The sequence below is a fragment of the Mustela nivalis genome, assembly GCF_964662115.1.
Source record: "Mustela nivalis genome assembly, chromosome: 7".
In the NCBI taxonomy this organism is placed as follows: Eukaryota; Metazoa; Chordata; class Mammalia; order Carnivora; family Mustelidae; genus Mustela; species Mustela nivalis.
The window spans coordinates 34,427,088-34,443,553 of NC_139026.1; positions in this window are offsets into that span (position 1 = coordinate 34,427,088).

The window sequence follows — 16,466 nt, forward strand, 5'->3', positions numbered from 1 at the left end:
TGCCTGCTACAGTAATTAAAGCAATGGTAAAAAACGCTCTATCTGTGAGAAAAGAGTGGAGGATGTAAGGCCCTCACCCAAGAGGTAGAAAACAAGAACCAAAGATGAAGAACTTAACAACTGGAATTCAAAATGCATTCCATGCCTCTTACGGTTTCTCTCTTTCTCCAACCACTTGTCATTCTCTTCTCCCGCCCATTCCCGATGCTCCCTGCTCTGTTTTACTTACAAATCAAACCATATGATACTTGTCTTTCTCTGATTGGCTTATTTCACTTAGCAAAATACCCTCCAGGTCCATCCATCTTGATGTAAATTGTAAGTATTCATTCTTTGTGAGGGCTATGCAGCATTCCATTGTGTGTGTGGTGTGTGTGTGTGTGTGTGTGTGTGTGTGTGTGTGTCTGTGTGTGTGTCTGTGTGTTTCTAAGCTGGCCTGCACGGGCGGACTCCACATCACCAATACCCGTGCATCCATCAGTGGTTATCTTGGCTGTTTCCACTGTTTGGCTACTGGGGACATGGCTGCCATGAACCTTGGAGTGCAGGTGTCACATGTCATTGCTCCAATTGTATCTTCAGGGTAAATACCTAGGGTCATAGGGTAGCTTTCTTTTGTTGTTGGAGAGGCAGTGGGTAGGGGAATGGGTTTTTGGGTGATAGCCATTAAGAAGGGCATGGGATGTGATGAGCACTGTGTATCTATGAAGGGATCAATCATTGAGCACTCCCACTGATACCGGTGATAGGCTCTAAGTTCGCTATTTGGATTGAAATTAAAACAGTACATACTGGAGCGAGGTGTGACTCCCTTACGTATGACTGGTTAATGTTGGGGGAAAAAAAGCAAAACAATACTGCTGTTAATAATTACAAGTCTTTATTGCTGCATGACATTTATTTGTAACCTATAATACAATATTACAGAGAGAATAAATTTAAAAAGAAAATAGTTCCCCTAACAAAGACTTCGGTCAGTAGCCTTGGCAATGCAAGAACTTGAGAAATCTAAGGCAACAGAGTAAAAGATAATTTGCTTCTAAGGAAAGTATGTCTTTCGGCACTACTGAAAGCAAGTCCACACTTCTAGGAAGAAAAAGAAAGTCCCAGAGTGCTGAGTATGGTTCCAGGACAGGCAATAGTGTTTTGACGTTGGGGAGTCAACCATGATGGAGCTGTGTGCTGTGTCTAGCCAGTGAAGATGGAAGAACTCACTCCGGGGAGGACAAACCTTGCACCCACCGGCCACCGGGACCCATAGATAGACGTTGAAGGGGAGGAACAAAGCCTGGCAGGTGGGAGGCCGGAGTGGAGGGGAGGCAACAGCACCGCTTTAAGCCCCAGGTCCACCACCAGGCCAAGAAGCAGCAGGGCTTGGCTCTTGGTCTCCAAGCAGGTTTGGAAAAGCTCCCTGTGATTTCACGAAAGTCATCATGTCCTCTAGGACCTTCAGGTCTTTGAGCATCTCCATCATCTGCTCTTCTTGCTGGGATCTTTTGGCTCTCTCTTCCTCCAGGTCTCGACACAGAGAATGGAGTTCCTTCATCAGCATCACGTTGGTCGTCTTCGCCTTTCTGTAAGAGTCTGCATGGCTGAGGATATCGAATGACTCTTTCTCCAGTTTGGCCTTTTCTCCAGATGATTCGATTGCTGCATGCTCCTTCTCAGCTACAGAAACCTTGTCAATGAGGTGGCATTTCTCCTCGATCCCTGCAGCCAGTGCTTCTGCCAGCTGCTTCTCGCGGTTCTCATAGGAGTGACTTCTAACAGACTGAAGAATTCGGCATAGAAAGAGGAGGCCCACCAAGAAGCCAATGACAGGCGGACACAGCAGTGTCTCCCACTGGAGGCTGTGGAACATCAGCCGAGGACTCGAGTCACTTGGCAGCAGCTTCGCCATCATCTCATCCAACTTCCCAAGGATCAGTTCAAAGCCATGCTCCAGAGAGCCTGGCAGCTGCTCCATGGTACTGCTCGACCACAGACAAGTGATGGTCACCGTGGATCCGGTAGTCACAACACACCCTCAACATTCCGCCTGGAACCCAACCAGCAACCGGCATTCCCATGGATTCAGGTATATGGCAGGGTGTGGGGGAGGGGGGGCGGCGGGAGATTCATATGCTCATCTCCAGGACTGTCTAATTTCGCTTCCCCCTCCCATTCTTACCTCTATCTGTTAAACCTAAAATACAGGGAAATGGGCCAAAAACACATTACATGGAACACACAGGAGACGAGAGCAAGCAGACGATTCAGTGATCCGAAAGACAGAATGACGGAAAACAATCAAGCTGAAGTGTAGTGTGGAGAAAGTATGATAAAAATGAAATACGATTGGAGAATTCAGGGACACCATCAAGTGTAGTAACGTGGGCATTACAGGGATGCCGGAAGGAGGAGAGAGAGGGAAGGGGACAGAAAACTGATTTGCACGAGTCATAGCTAACACGTTCCTGAATCTGTGCATCCAGGATGCACAAAGAGCCCCCAATAAAATCTTCCCACAAAATACCTCGTGATCCAAATGGCAAAAAGGCGGTGGAAAAGAAATCATTTTTAAAGCAGCAAGCTTTTGTCTGTCCTGTCCTTCCCAAATACCTTCACCCATTCCGTGGGTTGCCTCTTTGTTTCTTTGACTCTTTCCTATGTTGGGCAGAAGCTTTGGATAGGATGAAGACCCTAAAGTTTATCTTCCCTTTTGTTTCCTTTGCCTTTGGAGACATATGTTGAAAGAAGTTGCTGTGGCTTATATCAAAGAGGTTACTGCCTATATTCTCCTCTAGGAATCTGATGGATGCCTGTCTCACGTTGAGATCTTTTATCCATTTGGAGTTTATCTTTGTGGACAGGGTATGGAATGGTTGAGTTTCATTCTTCTCCATAGAGCTGTCCAGTATTCCTAGCACCATTTATTGAAGAGAATGCCTTTTTTCCCAGTACACTTTTCCCTGTGTTGTCGAACATTGTTGGGCCATAGAGTTGAGGGTCTATATCTGGGCTCTCTACTCTGTTCCACTGGTCTATGTGTCTGTTTTGATGCCAGGACAGACAAAAGGTCGATATCCAGAATCTATAAAGAACACCTGAAACTCAACACACACAAAACAGACAATCATATCCAAAAAGGGGCAGAAGACATGAACAGACACTGCTCCCATGAAGACATACAAATGGCTATCAGACACATGAAAACATGTTCATCATCACTGGCCATCAGGGAGAGTCAAATCAAAACCACCTTGAGATACCACCTTACACCACTAAGACTGGCCAAGATGACCAAGACAGGAAACGACATGTGTTGGAAAGGATGTGGAGAAAGGGGAACCCTCTTACTCTGTTGGTGGGAATGCAAGTTGGTGCATCCACTTTGGAGAACAGTGTGGAGATTCCACAATTAATTTAAAAGAGAGCTTTCCTATGATCCTGCTGCTGAACTACTGGGTATTTACCCCAAGGATACAGATGTAGTGAGAAGAAGGGCCATTTTTACACCAAGGTTTATAGCCACAATGGCCACGGTCACCAAGCTATTGAAAGAACCACGAAGCCCTTCAATGGATGAATGGATAAGGAGATATGGGCCATATACACTATGCAATATTATGCCTCCATCAGAAAGGATAAATACGAAACTCTTGTAGCACATTGGACAGGACTGGAAGAAATTATGTGGCATGAAATAAGTCAAGCAGAGAAAGTCAATTATCCTAAGGTATCACTTATTTCTGGAGCATAACAACTAGCATGGAGGACAAGGGGGGATGGAGAGGAAAAGGCAAGACAGGGATATTGGAAGCAGATGTGAACCATGAGAGACTATGGACTCTGAAAATCAATCTGAGGGGTTTGAACGGGCAGGGGGTGGGAGGTTGGGGGATCCAGGTGGCGAGTGATGCAAAAATAATGAATTCTGTTATGTTGAAAAACTTTAAAAAATTAATAATAGGGGGGGCAAAAAAATCAAAAGGAGAAGAGAACAAGTGTTTTGGCAGACTTTTCTGCAGAAATTTGCAGTCCGTAATTGAGTGAGATGATAAAGTCGATGTACACAAAGAAGAAAAATGAATCCAAAACAACACACACAAATATACAAACAAAATCAAGCCAAGAACACGATCCAACAAGGCTGTTACTCAGAAGAGAAGGAGAGAGAGAATTTCCCAAACAAAAGTTGAAGGAATTAGGATCACTAAACAGTCTGTACCATAAGCATTAAGGGAGACTTTTGAGGGGAAAAGAAAGAGCGTATGTAGGAGGAAGAAAAGAAAGATGCACAAAAGCAATAAAACGAAATCATCTCTAACAATCGGTCAAGGGAAGCATACCTTGAAACGATGACAAGTATCACACACCATACCTAACCCGTGGCTGAGACAAGTGTAAATATTCGATTCACACTTAAGCAGTCATCAACTCACCATAGACTGCTATATGCATAGGATGCCCTAATATAAACATAGTGGTAACTACAAATCAAAACTGGTAACACAACTGTAAAAAACACACAAGAAGGAAGCTCAGTATAGCCTAAAGAAATCAAGCAAACCATGAGAGAAAGAGCAGGAGAAGAAATAATGAAGAACAGTGAGGACAACTTAAAAACAAAAAGAAAGTGGCAAAAAATACACACAACTTGAATCTCCCTGAGGGCTAGTGATGATGAACATTTTTTCATGTGTCTGATAGCTATTTGTATGTCTTGTTTTGAGAACGGTCTGCTCCTATCCTCGGCCCATTTTTTGATATGTTTGCCTTTTTCGTGTGTGTTGTGTTTGAGGAGGCAAATAAAACCACATTGAGATATCACCTTACACCAGTTAGAATGGCCATAATTAGCAAAACAGGAAACAACATGTGTTGGAGAGGATGTGGAGAAAGGGGAACCCTCTTAACTGTTGGTGGGAATGGAAATTGGTGGAGGGTCTTTGGAGAACAGTGTGGAGTTTCCTCTAGAAATTAATAGGAGAATTTCCCTATGACCCTGCAATTGCACTCCTGTTATCTACCCCAAAGATACAGATGTAGTGAAAGGAAGGGCCATCTGTACCCCAATGTTTATAGCAGCAATGGCCACGGTCGCCAAACTGTGGAAAGAACCAAGATGCCCTTCAACGAACGTATGGGTAAGGAAGATGTGGTCCATATACACTAGGGAGTATTATGCCTCCATCAGAAAGGAGGACTCCCAACTTTTGAAGCAACATGGACGGACGAGAGTGGAAGGGATTATGCTGAGTGAAATAAATCAAGCAGAGACAGTTAATTATCATAAGGATTCACAGATTTGTGGAGCATAACAAATATCGTGGAGGACAAGGAATTTTGGAGAAGAGTAGGGAGTTGGGGTAAATTGGAAGGGGAGGTGAATCATGAGAGACTAGGAACTCTGAAAAACAAACTGAGGAGTTTAAAGTGTCTAGGGGGTATCGGGGTACCATGTGGTGGCTATTATAGAGGACACGGATTGCATGGATCACTGGGTGTGGTGAAAAAATAAGGAATACAGTTTTTCTGAAAAGAAATAAATCTATTTAATAAAAAAATAAAAAAATACACACAAACATAGATAGAGAGAGAGAGAGAGAGACAGAAAGAGAGACAGAGAGAACGGGAGAGAGAGAGATAAAGATCATCTATTATTTTAAATATAAATGTTCCAAAGCCTAAAATCAAGAGACATAAGGTGACAGAATGAATAAAAGTAGATCCGTCTACATACCGCAAACAAAAGACATATTTCAGAACCAAGGGCAGATGTAAAATTAAAGGGAAGGTTTGGAAGGAACTTTGGCCATGGAAACAGAAGTGAAAAGAAAGCCAGGGTAGAAATACTTACAGCAGACCCATAATCACTTTCAAACAAAGACTGAAACAAGAGACAAAGAAAGACACTACATAATCCCAAAGCAGATAATCAACAAGAACATATAAAAGTTGCCAATATTTCTACACCCAACATGGGAGCCTCCCGATACATAAAGCAGCTACTAACAACAAGGAATTCTGGGGGTACCTAGGTGGCTCAGTGGTTTAAGCCTCTGCCTTCGGCTGACGTCATGATCCCAGGGTCCTGGGATCAAGCCCCGCATGTGGCTGTCTACTCAGTGGGAAGCCTGATTCCCCCTCTCTCTTTGCCTGCCTCCCTGCCTACTTGTGATCTCTGTCAAATCAATAAATAAAAGCTTTCACAAATAAATACAAAGAACTTTTTCAGAGTATTCAATAAGAGCAGGGGACTCGTACACCCTAGTAACATCCATGGATAGCTCATCTAGACAGAAAATCCTTGAGGAAAATGTGGCTTTGAAGACATATTGGACTAGATGGCTCTCACAGATATATTCCAACAGTTGGCCTAGAACAGGTAGATACACATTCTTTTCCAGTACTGATAGAACATTCTCCAAAAAAAAAAAATCACATTGGAGGCCACAAACTAGTCACACAAAAATCAAGGCAACTGAAGTCGTATCAAGCATCTTTTCTAACAGAAACTTTATGAAACTAGCCATCAACCACAGGAAAAAATATGGAACGAACACCATGACAGGCAGCTTCAGTAACACTGAATGACTGAATGGGGCCATCAATAACTCAAAGGGGCAACGAGAACATACATGGAGACAAATGAAAATGTGGAAACACAATGGTCCAAAATCCTTGGGATGCAGCCCTCATTGCACGACATGGAAGCTAGAGAGCAACACAGGCCTACCTCACGAAGCAAGAAAAACCTCACATGGGGCGCCTGGGTGGCTCAGTGGGTTAAGCCGCTGCCTTCAGCTCAGGTCATGATCTCAGGGTCCTGGGATCGAGTCCCACATCAGGCTCTCTGCTCAGCAGGGAGCCTTCTTTCCCCTCTCTCTCTCTCTGTCTGCCTCTCTGCCTACTTGTGATCTCTCTCTGTCAAATAAATAAATAAAATCTTAAAAAAAAAAACTCACATGAACACGCAAATCGTTCCACCGAATGCAGCGAGTACAAGAACAATACCCAACACCTGTAGGAGGAAGGAAATAATAGACTACAACAGAAATAAAGAAAACAGAGACTAAAAGCACAACAATACAACAACGAAACTGTGAAAGTAGGAAGGGATTCCTTGAAAAGATCTTCATCCTGGATAAGCCTTTAGCGAGACTTTCAAAACAAGGGGCAGGGGAATCAAAATGAGAAAAGAAACAGAGGAAACAATAACTGAGACCACAGAAAAAGAAAGTACAATGAAAGACTATCATACAAATTATAGGCTATGAAACGGGGTAACCTAGAAGAAATGGATAAATTTGTAGAAACATGGAACCGCCCAACACTGAAACAGCAAAAAGGAAAGATTTTGAGAAAACTACCAACCACGATGTGGAATCGGTAATCAGAACACTCCCAACAAAACTCCAGAACCAGAGGTCTTCAAAGGTGGAGTCTATCAAACTTTTAAGGAGTTGATATCTTGTCTTCTCCTTCTCTTCCAGAAAATAAAAAAGAATGGCAAAAATTTCAAAGTCATTCTACCAGCTTTGAATGACTCTGGTACCAAATCTAGATAAACAAAATGTGAAAACAAAAACGAAAACAAAAAGAAAACAAATGGAGAACGACAGGCCCATAGCTCTGATCAACACAGACAACAAACTCTTAGCCAATCAAATCCACCCATACATTCAGAAACATCGTTCCCCTCCAGCCAGTAGGATTGATTTCTATGAGAGTGCCTTGATGCGCCCAACAATTCAGAAACTTTGGTGGGGTTTGAGTGCTCAGGAACCTTGGTTATCTTGCCACACTACTCTGGCAGTTCATGACTTGGTATGCTTGACCTCATACTCCTTTAACTAAGACACTCCTGGATGCCATTTTGGTTCATCGGTTTCCCCATCGGGCTTGTTGCCAGGTTTTAGATCACCTGCGGGAAGTCAAGCACTACTCTTTTCTCCTCATATCTAGGGCTTTCCTTCCCCTTCTCCAGTCTTTGTGCTTCGTCCAAAGAAACAGGGGATGGGCACTTGCCAAAGAACCTCTGTTTCTAAGGTCTAGGAACATTCCCTTGTGATCTTTCTTCCCATAGGCTCATCAGTCTCAACCTCAGTTTCTCACTCTAAAATACCAACTTGAGTCTAATCTTCTAAAAGGCTCTGGCTATTCCTATTGGTACTTGTAGCAGTGAAAACAAACGAAATATACCTTTCTGTCACAGCATGAGTTTCTTGAGAGTGAGTGGCGATAAGGGGGCAGATATTCAGGGTGGGGTGAAGTACTTGATGCCCTGTTTTGTTGTTTCTTTTGTTTACCTCTTACCTTGTCTGTCCTGAAAATACCGTGTGTAGAAAGCCTTCTCTGTAGTTTCCGAGGCTGCATCCTTTCTAAAAGCCTGGAAAAATAGGGTTCCAAGGTCAGAACTTTGCCCAGGGCATTTGCCACCGCTGCAAAAAGTTAGTATAGACAAGAGCATGGGTCTTTCATAGCCCACTCTCACGGGCTTTTTGCCTCTGGGGCTCTATCCACATGGTTACCTTGGCAAGCCCTTCTCCTTAAGTCTGTAGTCTTTTAAGTTCTCAAATCCAAATGATCCGACACTCATGCCTCTGCCCTGAAGTGTTTCTAATCACATATAGCCTCTCCTTCACTAGAAATTGGTAGGGCATCATACCTGGACCAGTGTCACCACCTGGAACAAAATCCCTTTATAGTGACTGCACTTGTTTTGCAGGGTGGGAATGGTATATGTCTGGCCCTCTCAGTAATATGGTAAGTTCCTTACATGTCTGTCCTGGGACAGAGTCTTGTTTCACTCGTAAATAAAGTGGCCCACGTTAGTCATAATTATAATCCTGTTCTAAACATACAAACTATAGACCTAGAGCTGAACGAGCTGCGGCATCATCTGACTTCCCAAATGGATCAAATCGTTGAGCTTTTTCCAGGGTCCGTGAAAATATATACGTATATGTCCGCGTTACAATACAAAATCCTGTATGCATTTCCTAGGGCCGCTATGCCTAAGTGCCACCAACTGCATGGCTCAGAAGAACAGAAGTTTATTCTCTCCCAGTTCTGGAAAGAAGGCCAAAGATAAGGAGTCAGTTGGGCCATTCTGTCTCTCATTTATGGAAGGGAGAACTCCTTCCTCTGCTAAATTCTGGTGAAGGCCATCTATCCTTGGACATAACATATTTCCAAGGAGGCCACCTTATCCTTGTAAGATGGGAATGGGCTTTAAGTGTGTGCGTGTGTGGGGGGGAATTTGTTGGGACACAATTCTACCTGAAAGAACAATTAGCAATACTCAGTGCATAGTAATTATTCAAAATATATTTGAGGAATTGGGAAACAAAATGGCCTTTGTAAGAAGTATTGTTGCTACTGAACAGTACCCAGTTCATACATAGAAACCTATCAACAATAAGTACTCTTTTCTCACAAAACACATGGTACTGTCAAGCAACAGAATAATTTTTCAGGAACTAACCACCAAAAAATGGCAACTTCTTAGTTGTCTGACAAAGAATTCAATATAATGAAGGAACTTCAGGGAATTTCAAGAGACCACAGACAACTCAATAAACACAGAAACAATGCATGAGCCAAAGGAGAAGTTCAGTGAATAGAAGTCATTGAAACAAACAAACAAACAAAGAAAAACATGACAAATTCTGGATCTGAAGAATCCAATAGATGAATTTAAAAATATAAAAGGAGGGACACCTGGGTGGCTCAGTTGGTTGAGCAGTGCCTTCGGCTCAGGTCATGATTCCGGCGTCCTGGGATCGAGTCCCACATCGGGCTACTTGCTCCGCGGGGAGCCTGCTTCTCCCTCTGACTCTGCCTTCCCCTCTGCCTGTGCTCGCTTTCGCTCGAGCTCTCTCTCTGACAAATAAATAAATAAAATCTTTAAAAATATATATATAAAAGGAAAACTCAATAGCAGGCTAAAGGGCAAGTCCACAGAACGGAAGACATAGATCTCTTGATATTAACACATCCAGGGAGAAAAAATGAGAAGATACATGAGTGGGTACCAGTTCAAGATGGCTACATGGGACACTCCGGAAATCACCTCCTCCAAGGACACGCTGAATGTGCAGCTCGGTATGGAACCATGAGCTCTGAAAGAAATCTAAACTAGCTGAGAGGCTGGTATTATCTGATAAATAAGAAAAGCCCATTTTGAAACAGGAGAGGGAACTGCCAACGTCTTCTTGAGCAGGGAAAGATGTGAATCCCACATCCGGTTCCCCACCTTTTAAGACTCCCATTGGAGAGACCAACCTCTGTAAAGCTCTAGTTCTGAAAGCTAATGTGGACAGTGTCCACAACAACATTATGCTGTAGTGAACAGGGGAATAACGTCGAGGGACATGGTGGAGTAGGAGGATCCTATGCTCACCCTGTCCCATGCATCCATCTAAACAGCACCGACAACAGAGTTAAGAACACAGAAAATTACCACAAAACTGGCACAAAAGACTCTCTACAGCAAAATGCACTAAAGTGGCTAGATCAAGAGAATAGAAAGGTTAAAGATGCCATCAGGATCTAAAGCCACCTGTGCACCTGTGCTTGGGAGGGAGAGATGCCATGGATGAAGAGGGTAGAGAAAAGCCGACAGTCACACGAGGCAATCCAGGCATGGGGATCCCAGAAAAGGAAGACAGATCCCTATCACATTTGGCTTTGCAAACCAACGGAGCCAAATTCTGTGAGTTCTTCCAATTTCCAGGCGCGTAATAACTGGCATTTTAGGCATCCGTAGAATCAGATCTGCAAGGCCCAGGAGGATAAGATAAAACTGAGTCCTGAACGTGAGCCTTTCAAGGGACTATCAAAAAGCAGCCCTCGGGAGGAAAGCAGAGAAGAATGGTTTGAAAAATGACGGAGGTACACCAAAGGGAGATTTGTGGACTGATCCCAGAACATGTGCTTAAGGGCATTGTTGAGGGACATTCTCCTAGGAACTAAGGAGGTGACTAGTGCGACTTCCCATCCCTGCCCACCTGCTGAGATTCCCAGAGGCCTGTGGAAACCAGCTCAGTACTCTTAACCCAACTGGCTCCCTTCTGCCAACTTGCCCGCCTCCAAACCCAGTGAGGACCGAGGAGGAGTTTTCCGTGGCTGCAGGTTACCTCCCACAATTGGCCTTGCTGATACTGCTTATCCTGCACTGCTACTTGCCTCACCATCCCTGCCAAAGCATGTACAGGTCGCCTCCCCAAACAGATCTGAACAACCTTGTTAGCACTAGGACTCCTTGCTTCCTTCTGCGGAACGGCCCTCACCAATATTCCTGGCCAGAGCTCCTCCGAAACAGTGCCTGACAGTGTTCAAGCAACCATCACAGGGACCAGCCCAGCACTCTATAGTGACCCCTGACCTACGGAAATGAAAAGATACCCACAGATATGAAATATCTCGAACCATAGCCCTGGCTGGAAGCCGATATCTGCTCTGACAGCAGGCCCCTCCCACCAAAAGATACCCAGTGCTTTTAAGGGAACAACACAAGAGAACCGCCCTACAGTGTGGTCCTACTGTATTGTTGGCCAACGCCTGGTCTGGCTCAACTCGAGCCCAAGGGTCCCCCAGACTGCCCCAATAACCCCAGCGGGAGTGAACCCTGCCCACAACCAACAGAATCACTGCACAGGACATGCCTTAGGGCAAAGGCAGCTGAGCCACAAGAGTATTGCTCTCAAAACACAGGTTAGAGACAGCCTTCAAGTGACATGAACACAGCCTTTTTGAGCAGGGAACATGCCACTGCAGAGAACCACAGGCACTCCTTTCTACAGGTCAAAAAGTTCAAGAACCGGAAATCTAGTTGACTTACTTACAGCATGCAAACAGAGAGACTTAGAGGAAACCAACAGACAGAGGAAGGTATCCCAAAACAAAGAACCCAGGACAACATCCCATCCAGAGAGCTAAATCAAGCAGAAATACGCAATATGCCTGCTACAGTAATTAAAGCAATGGTAAAAAAACGCTCTATCTGTGAGAAAAGAGTGGAGGATGTAAGGCCCTCTCCCAAGAGGTAGAAAACAAGAACCAAAGATGAAGAACTTAACAACTGGAATTCAAAATGCATTCCATGCCTCTTACGGTTTCTCTCCTTCTCCAACCACTTGTCATTCTCTGTTCCCGCCCATTCCCGATGCTCCCTGCTCTGTTTTACTTACAAATGAAACCATATGATACTTGTCTTTCTCTGATTGGCTTATTTCACTTAGCAAAATACCCGCCAGGTCCATCCATCTTGATGTAAATTGTAAGTATTCATTCTTTGTGAGGGCTATGCAGCATTCCATTGTGTGTGTGTGTGTGTGTGTGTGTCTAAGCTGGCCTACACGGGCGGACTCCACATCACCAATACCCGTGCATCCATCATTGGTTATCTTGGCTGTTTCCACTGTTTGGCTTCTGGGGACATGGCTGCCATGAACCTTGGAGTGCAGGTGTCACATGGCATTGCTCCAATTGTATCTTTAGGGTAAATACCTAGGGTCATAGGGTAGCTTTCTTTTGTTGCTGGAGAGGCAGTGGGTAGGGGAATGGGTTTTTGGGTGATAGCCATTAAGAAGGGCATGGGATGTGATGAGCACTGGGTATTCTATGAAGGGATCAATCATTGAGCACTCCCACTGATACCAGTGATAGGCTCTATGTTCGCTATTTGGATTGAAATTAAAACAGTACATACTGGAGCGAGGTGTGACTCCTTTACGTATGACTGGTTAATGTTGGGGAAAAAAAAGCAAAACAATACTGCTGTTAATAATTACAAGTCTTTATTGCTACATGACATATATTTGTAACCTATAATAAATATTACAGAGAGAATAAATTTAAAAAGAAAATAGTTCCCCTAACAAAGACTACCATCAGTAGCCTTGGCAATGTAAGAACTTGAGAAATCTAAGGCAGCAGAGTAAAAGATAATTTGCTTCTAAGGAAAGTATGTCTTTCGGCACTACTGAAAGCAAGTCCACACTTCTAGGAAGAAAAAGAAAGTCCCAGAGTGCTGAGAATGGTTCCAGGACAGGCAATAGTGTTTTGACGTTGGGGAGTCAACCATGATGGAGCTGTGTGCTGTGTCTAGCCAGTGAAGATGGAAGAACTCACTCCGGGGAGGACAAACCTTGCACCCACCGGCCACCGGGACCCATAGATAGACGTTGAAGGGGAGGAACAAAGCCTGGCAGGTGGGAGGCCGGAGTGGAGGGGAGGCAACAGCACCGCTTTAAGCCCCAGGTCCACCACCAGGCCAAGGAGCAGCAGGGCTTGGCTCTTGGTCTCCAAGCAGGTTTGGAAAAGCTCCCTGTGATTTCACGAAAGTCATCATGTCCTCTAGGACCTTCAGGTCTTTGAGCATCTCCATCATCTGCTCTTCTTGCTGGGATCTTTTGGCTCTCTCTTCCTCCAGGTCTCGACACAGAGAATGGAGTTCCTTCATCAGCATCACGTTGGTCGTCTTCGCCTTTCTGTAAGAGTCTGCAAGGCTGAGGATATCGAATGACTCTTTCTCCAGTTTGGCCTTTTCTCCAGATGATTCGATTGCTGCATGCTCCTTCTCAGCTACAGAAACCTTGTCAATGAGGTGGCATTTCTCCTCGATCCCTGCAGCCAGTGCTTCTGCCAGCTGCTTCTCGCGGTTCTCGTAGGAGTGACTTCTAACAGACTGAACAAGTCGGCATAGAAAGAGGAGGCCCACCAAGAAGCCAATGACAGGCGGACACAGCAGTGTCTCCCACTGGAGGCTGTGGAACATCAGCCGAGGACTCGAGTCACTTGGCAGCAGCTTCGCCATCATCTCATCCAACTTCCCAAGGATCAGTTCAAAGCCATGCTCCAGAGAGCCTGGCAGCTGCTCCATGGTACTGCTCGACCACAGGACAAGTGATGGTCACCGTGGATCCGGTAGTCACAACACACCCTCAACATTCCGCCTGGAACCCAACCAGCAACCGGCATTCCCATGGAGTCAGGTATATGGCAGGGTGTGGGGGAGGGGGGGCGGCGGGAGATTCATATGCTCGTCTCCAGGACTGTCTAATTTGGCTTCCCCCTCCCATTCTTACCTCTATCTGTTAAACCTAAAATACAGGGAAATGGGCCAAAAACACATTACATGGAACACACAGGAGACGAGAGCAAGCAGAAGATTCAGTGATCCGAAAGACAGAATGACGGAAAACAATCAAGCTGAAGTGTAGTGTGGAGAAAGTATGATAAAAATGAAATACGATTGGAGAATTCAGGGACACCATCAAGTGTAGTAACGTGGGCATTACAGGGATGCCGGAAGGAGGAGAGAGAGGGAAGGGGACAGAAAACTGATTTGCACGAGTCATAGCTAACACGTTCCTGAATCTGTGCATCCAGGATGCACAAAGAGCCCCCAACAAAATCTTCCCACAAAATGCCTCGTGATCCAAATGGCAAAAAGGGGGTGAAAATGAAATCATTTTTAAAGCAGCAAGCTTTTGTCTGTCCTGTCCTTCCCAAATACCTTCACCCATTCCGTGGGTGGCCTCTTTGTTTCTTTGACTCTTTCCTTTGTTGGGCAGAAGCTTTGGATTGGATGAAGACCCTAAAGTTCATCTTCACTTTTGTTTCCTTTGCCTTTGGAGACATATGTTGAAAGAAGTTGCTGTGGCTAATATCAAAGAGGGTACTGCCTATATTCTCCTCTAGGATTCTGATGGATGCCTGTCTCACGTTGAGATCTTTTATCCATTTGGAGTTTATCTTTGTGGACGGGGTATGGAATGGTCGAGTTTCATTCTTCTCCATAGAGCTGTCCAGTATTCCTAGCACCATTTATTGAAGAGAATGCCTTTTTTCCCAGTATACTTTTCCCTGTGTTGTCGAACATTGTTGGGCCATAGAGTTGAGGGTCCATATCTGGGCTCTCTACTCTGTTCCACTGGTCTATGTGTCTGTTTTGATGCCAGGACAGACAAAAGGTCGATATCCAGAATCTATAAAGAACTCCTGAAACTCAACACACACAAAACAGACAATCATATCCAAAAAGGGGCAGAAGACATGAACAGACACTGCTCCCATGAAGACATACAAATGGCTATCAGACACATGAAAACATGTTCATCATCACTGGCCATCAGGGAGAGTCAAATCAAAACCACCTTGAGATACAACCTTACACCACTAAGACTGGCCAAGATGACCAAGACAGGAAACGACATGTGTTGGAGAGGATGTGGAGAAAGGGGAACCCTCTTACTCTGTTGGTGGAAATGCAAGTTGGTGCATCCACTTTGGAGAACAGTGTGGAGATTCCTCAAGAAATTAAAAAGAGAGCTTTCCTATGATCCTGCTGTTGAACTACTATGAATTTACCCCTAGGATACAGATGTAGTGACAAGAAGGGCCATTTCTGCACCAATGTTTATAGCCACAAGGGCCACGGTCACCAAGCTATGGAAAGAACCACGAAGCCCTTCAATGGATGAATGGATAAGGAGATATGGGCCATGTACACTATGCAATATTATGCCTCCATCAGAAAGGATAAATACGCAACTCGTGTAGCACATTGGACAGGACTGGAAGAGATTATGTGGCATGAAATAAGTCAAGCAGAGAAAGTCAATTATCCTAAGGTATCACTTACTTCTGGAGCATAACAACTAGCATGGAGGACAAGGGGAGATGGAGAGGAGAAGGCAAGACAGGGATATTGGAAGGGGATGTGAACCATGAGAGACTATGCACTCTGAAAATCAATCTGAGGGGTTTGAACGGGCAGGGGGTGGGAGGTTGGGGGATCCAGGTGGCGTGTGATGCAAAAATAATGAATACTGTTATGTTGAAAAACTTTAAAAAATTAATAATGAGAGGGGGGGGTAAAAAAATCAAAAGGAGAAGAGAACAAGTGTTTTGGCAGACTTTTCTGCAGAAATTTGCAGTCTGTAATTGAGTGAGATGATACAGTCGATGTACACAAAGAAGAAAAATGAATCCAAAACAACACACACAAACATATAAACAAAATCAAGCCAAGAACAAGATCCAACAAGGCTGTCACTCAGAAGAGAAGGAGAGAGAGAATTTCCCAAACAAAAGTTGAAGGAATTAGGATCACTAAACCGTCTGTACCATAAGCATTAAGGGAGACTTTTGAGGGGAAAAGAAAGAGCGTATGTAGGAGGAAGAAAAGAAAGATGCACAAAAGCAATAAAACGAAATCATCTCTAACAATCGGTCAAGGGAAGCATACCTTGAAACGATGACAAGTATCACACACCATACCTAACCCGTGGCTGAGACAAGTGTAAATATTCGATTCACACTTAAGCAGCCATCAACTCACCATAGACTGCTATATGCATAGGATGCCCTAATATAAACATAGTGGTAACTACAAATCAAAACTGGTAACACAACTGTCAAAAACACACAAGAATTAAGCTCAGTATAGCCTAAAGAAATCAAGCAAACCA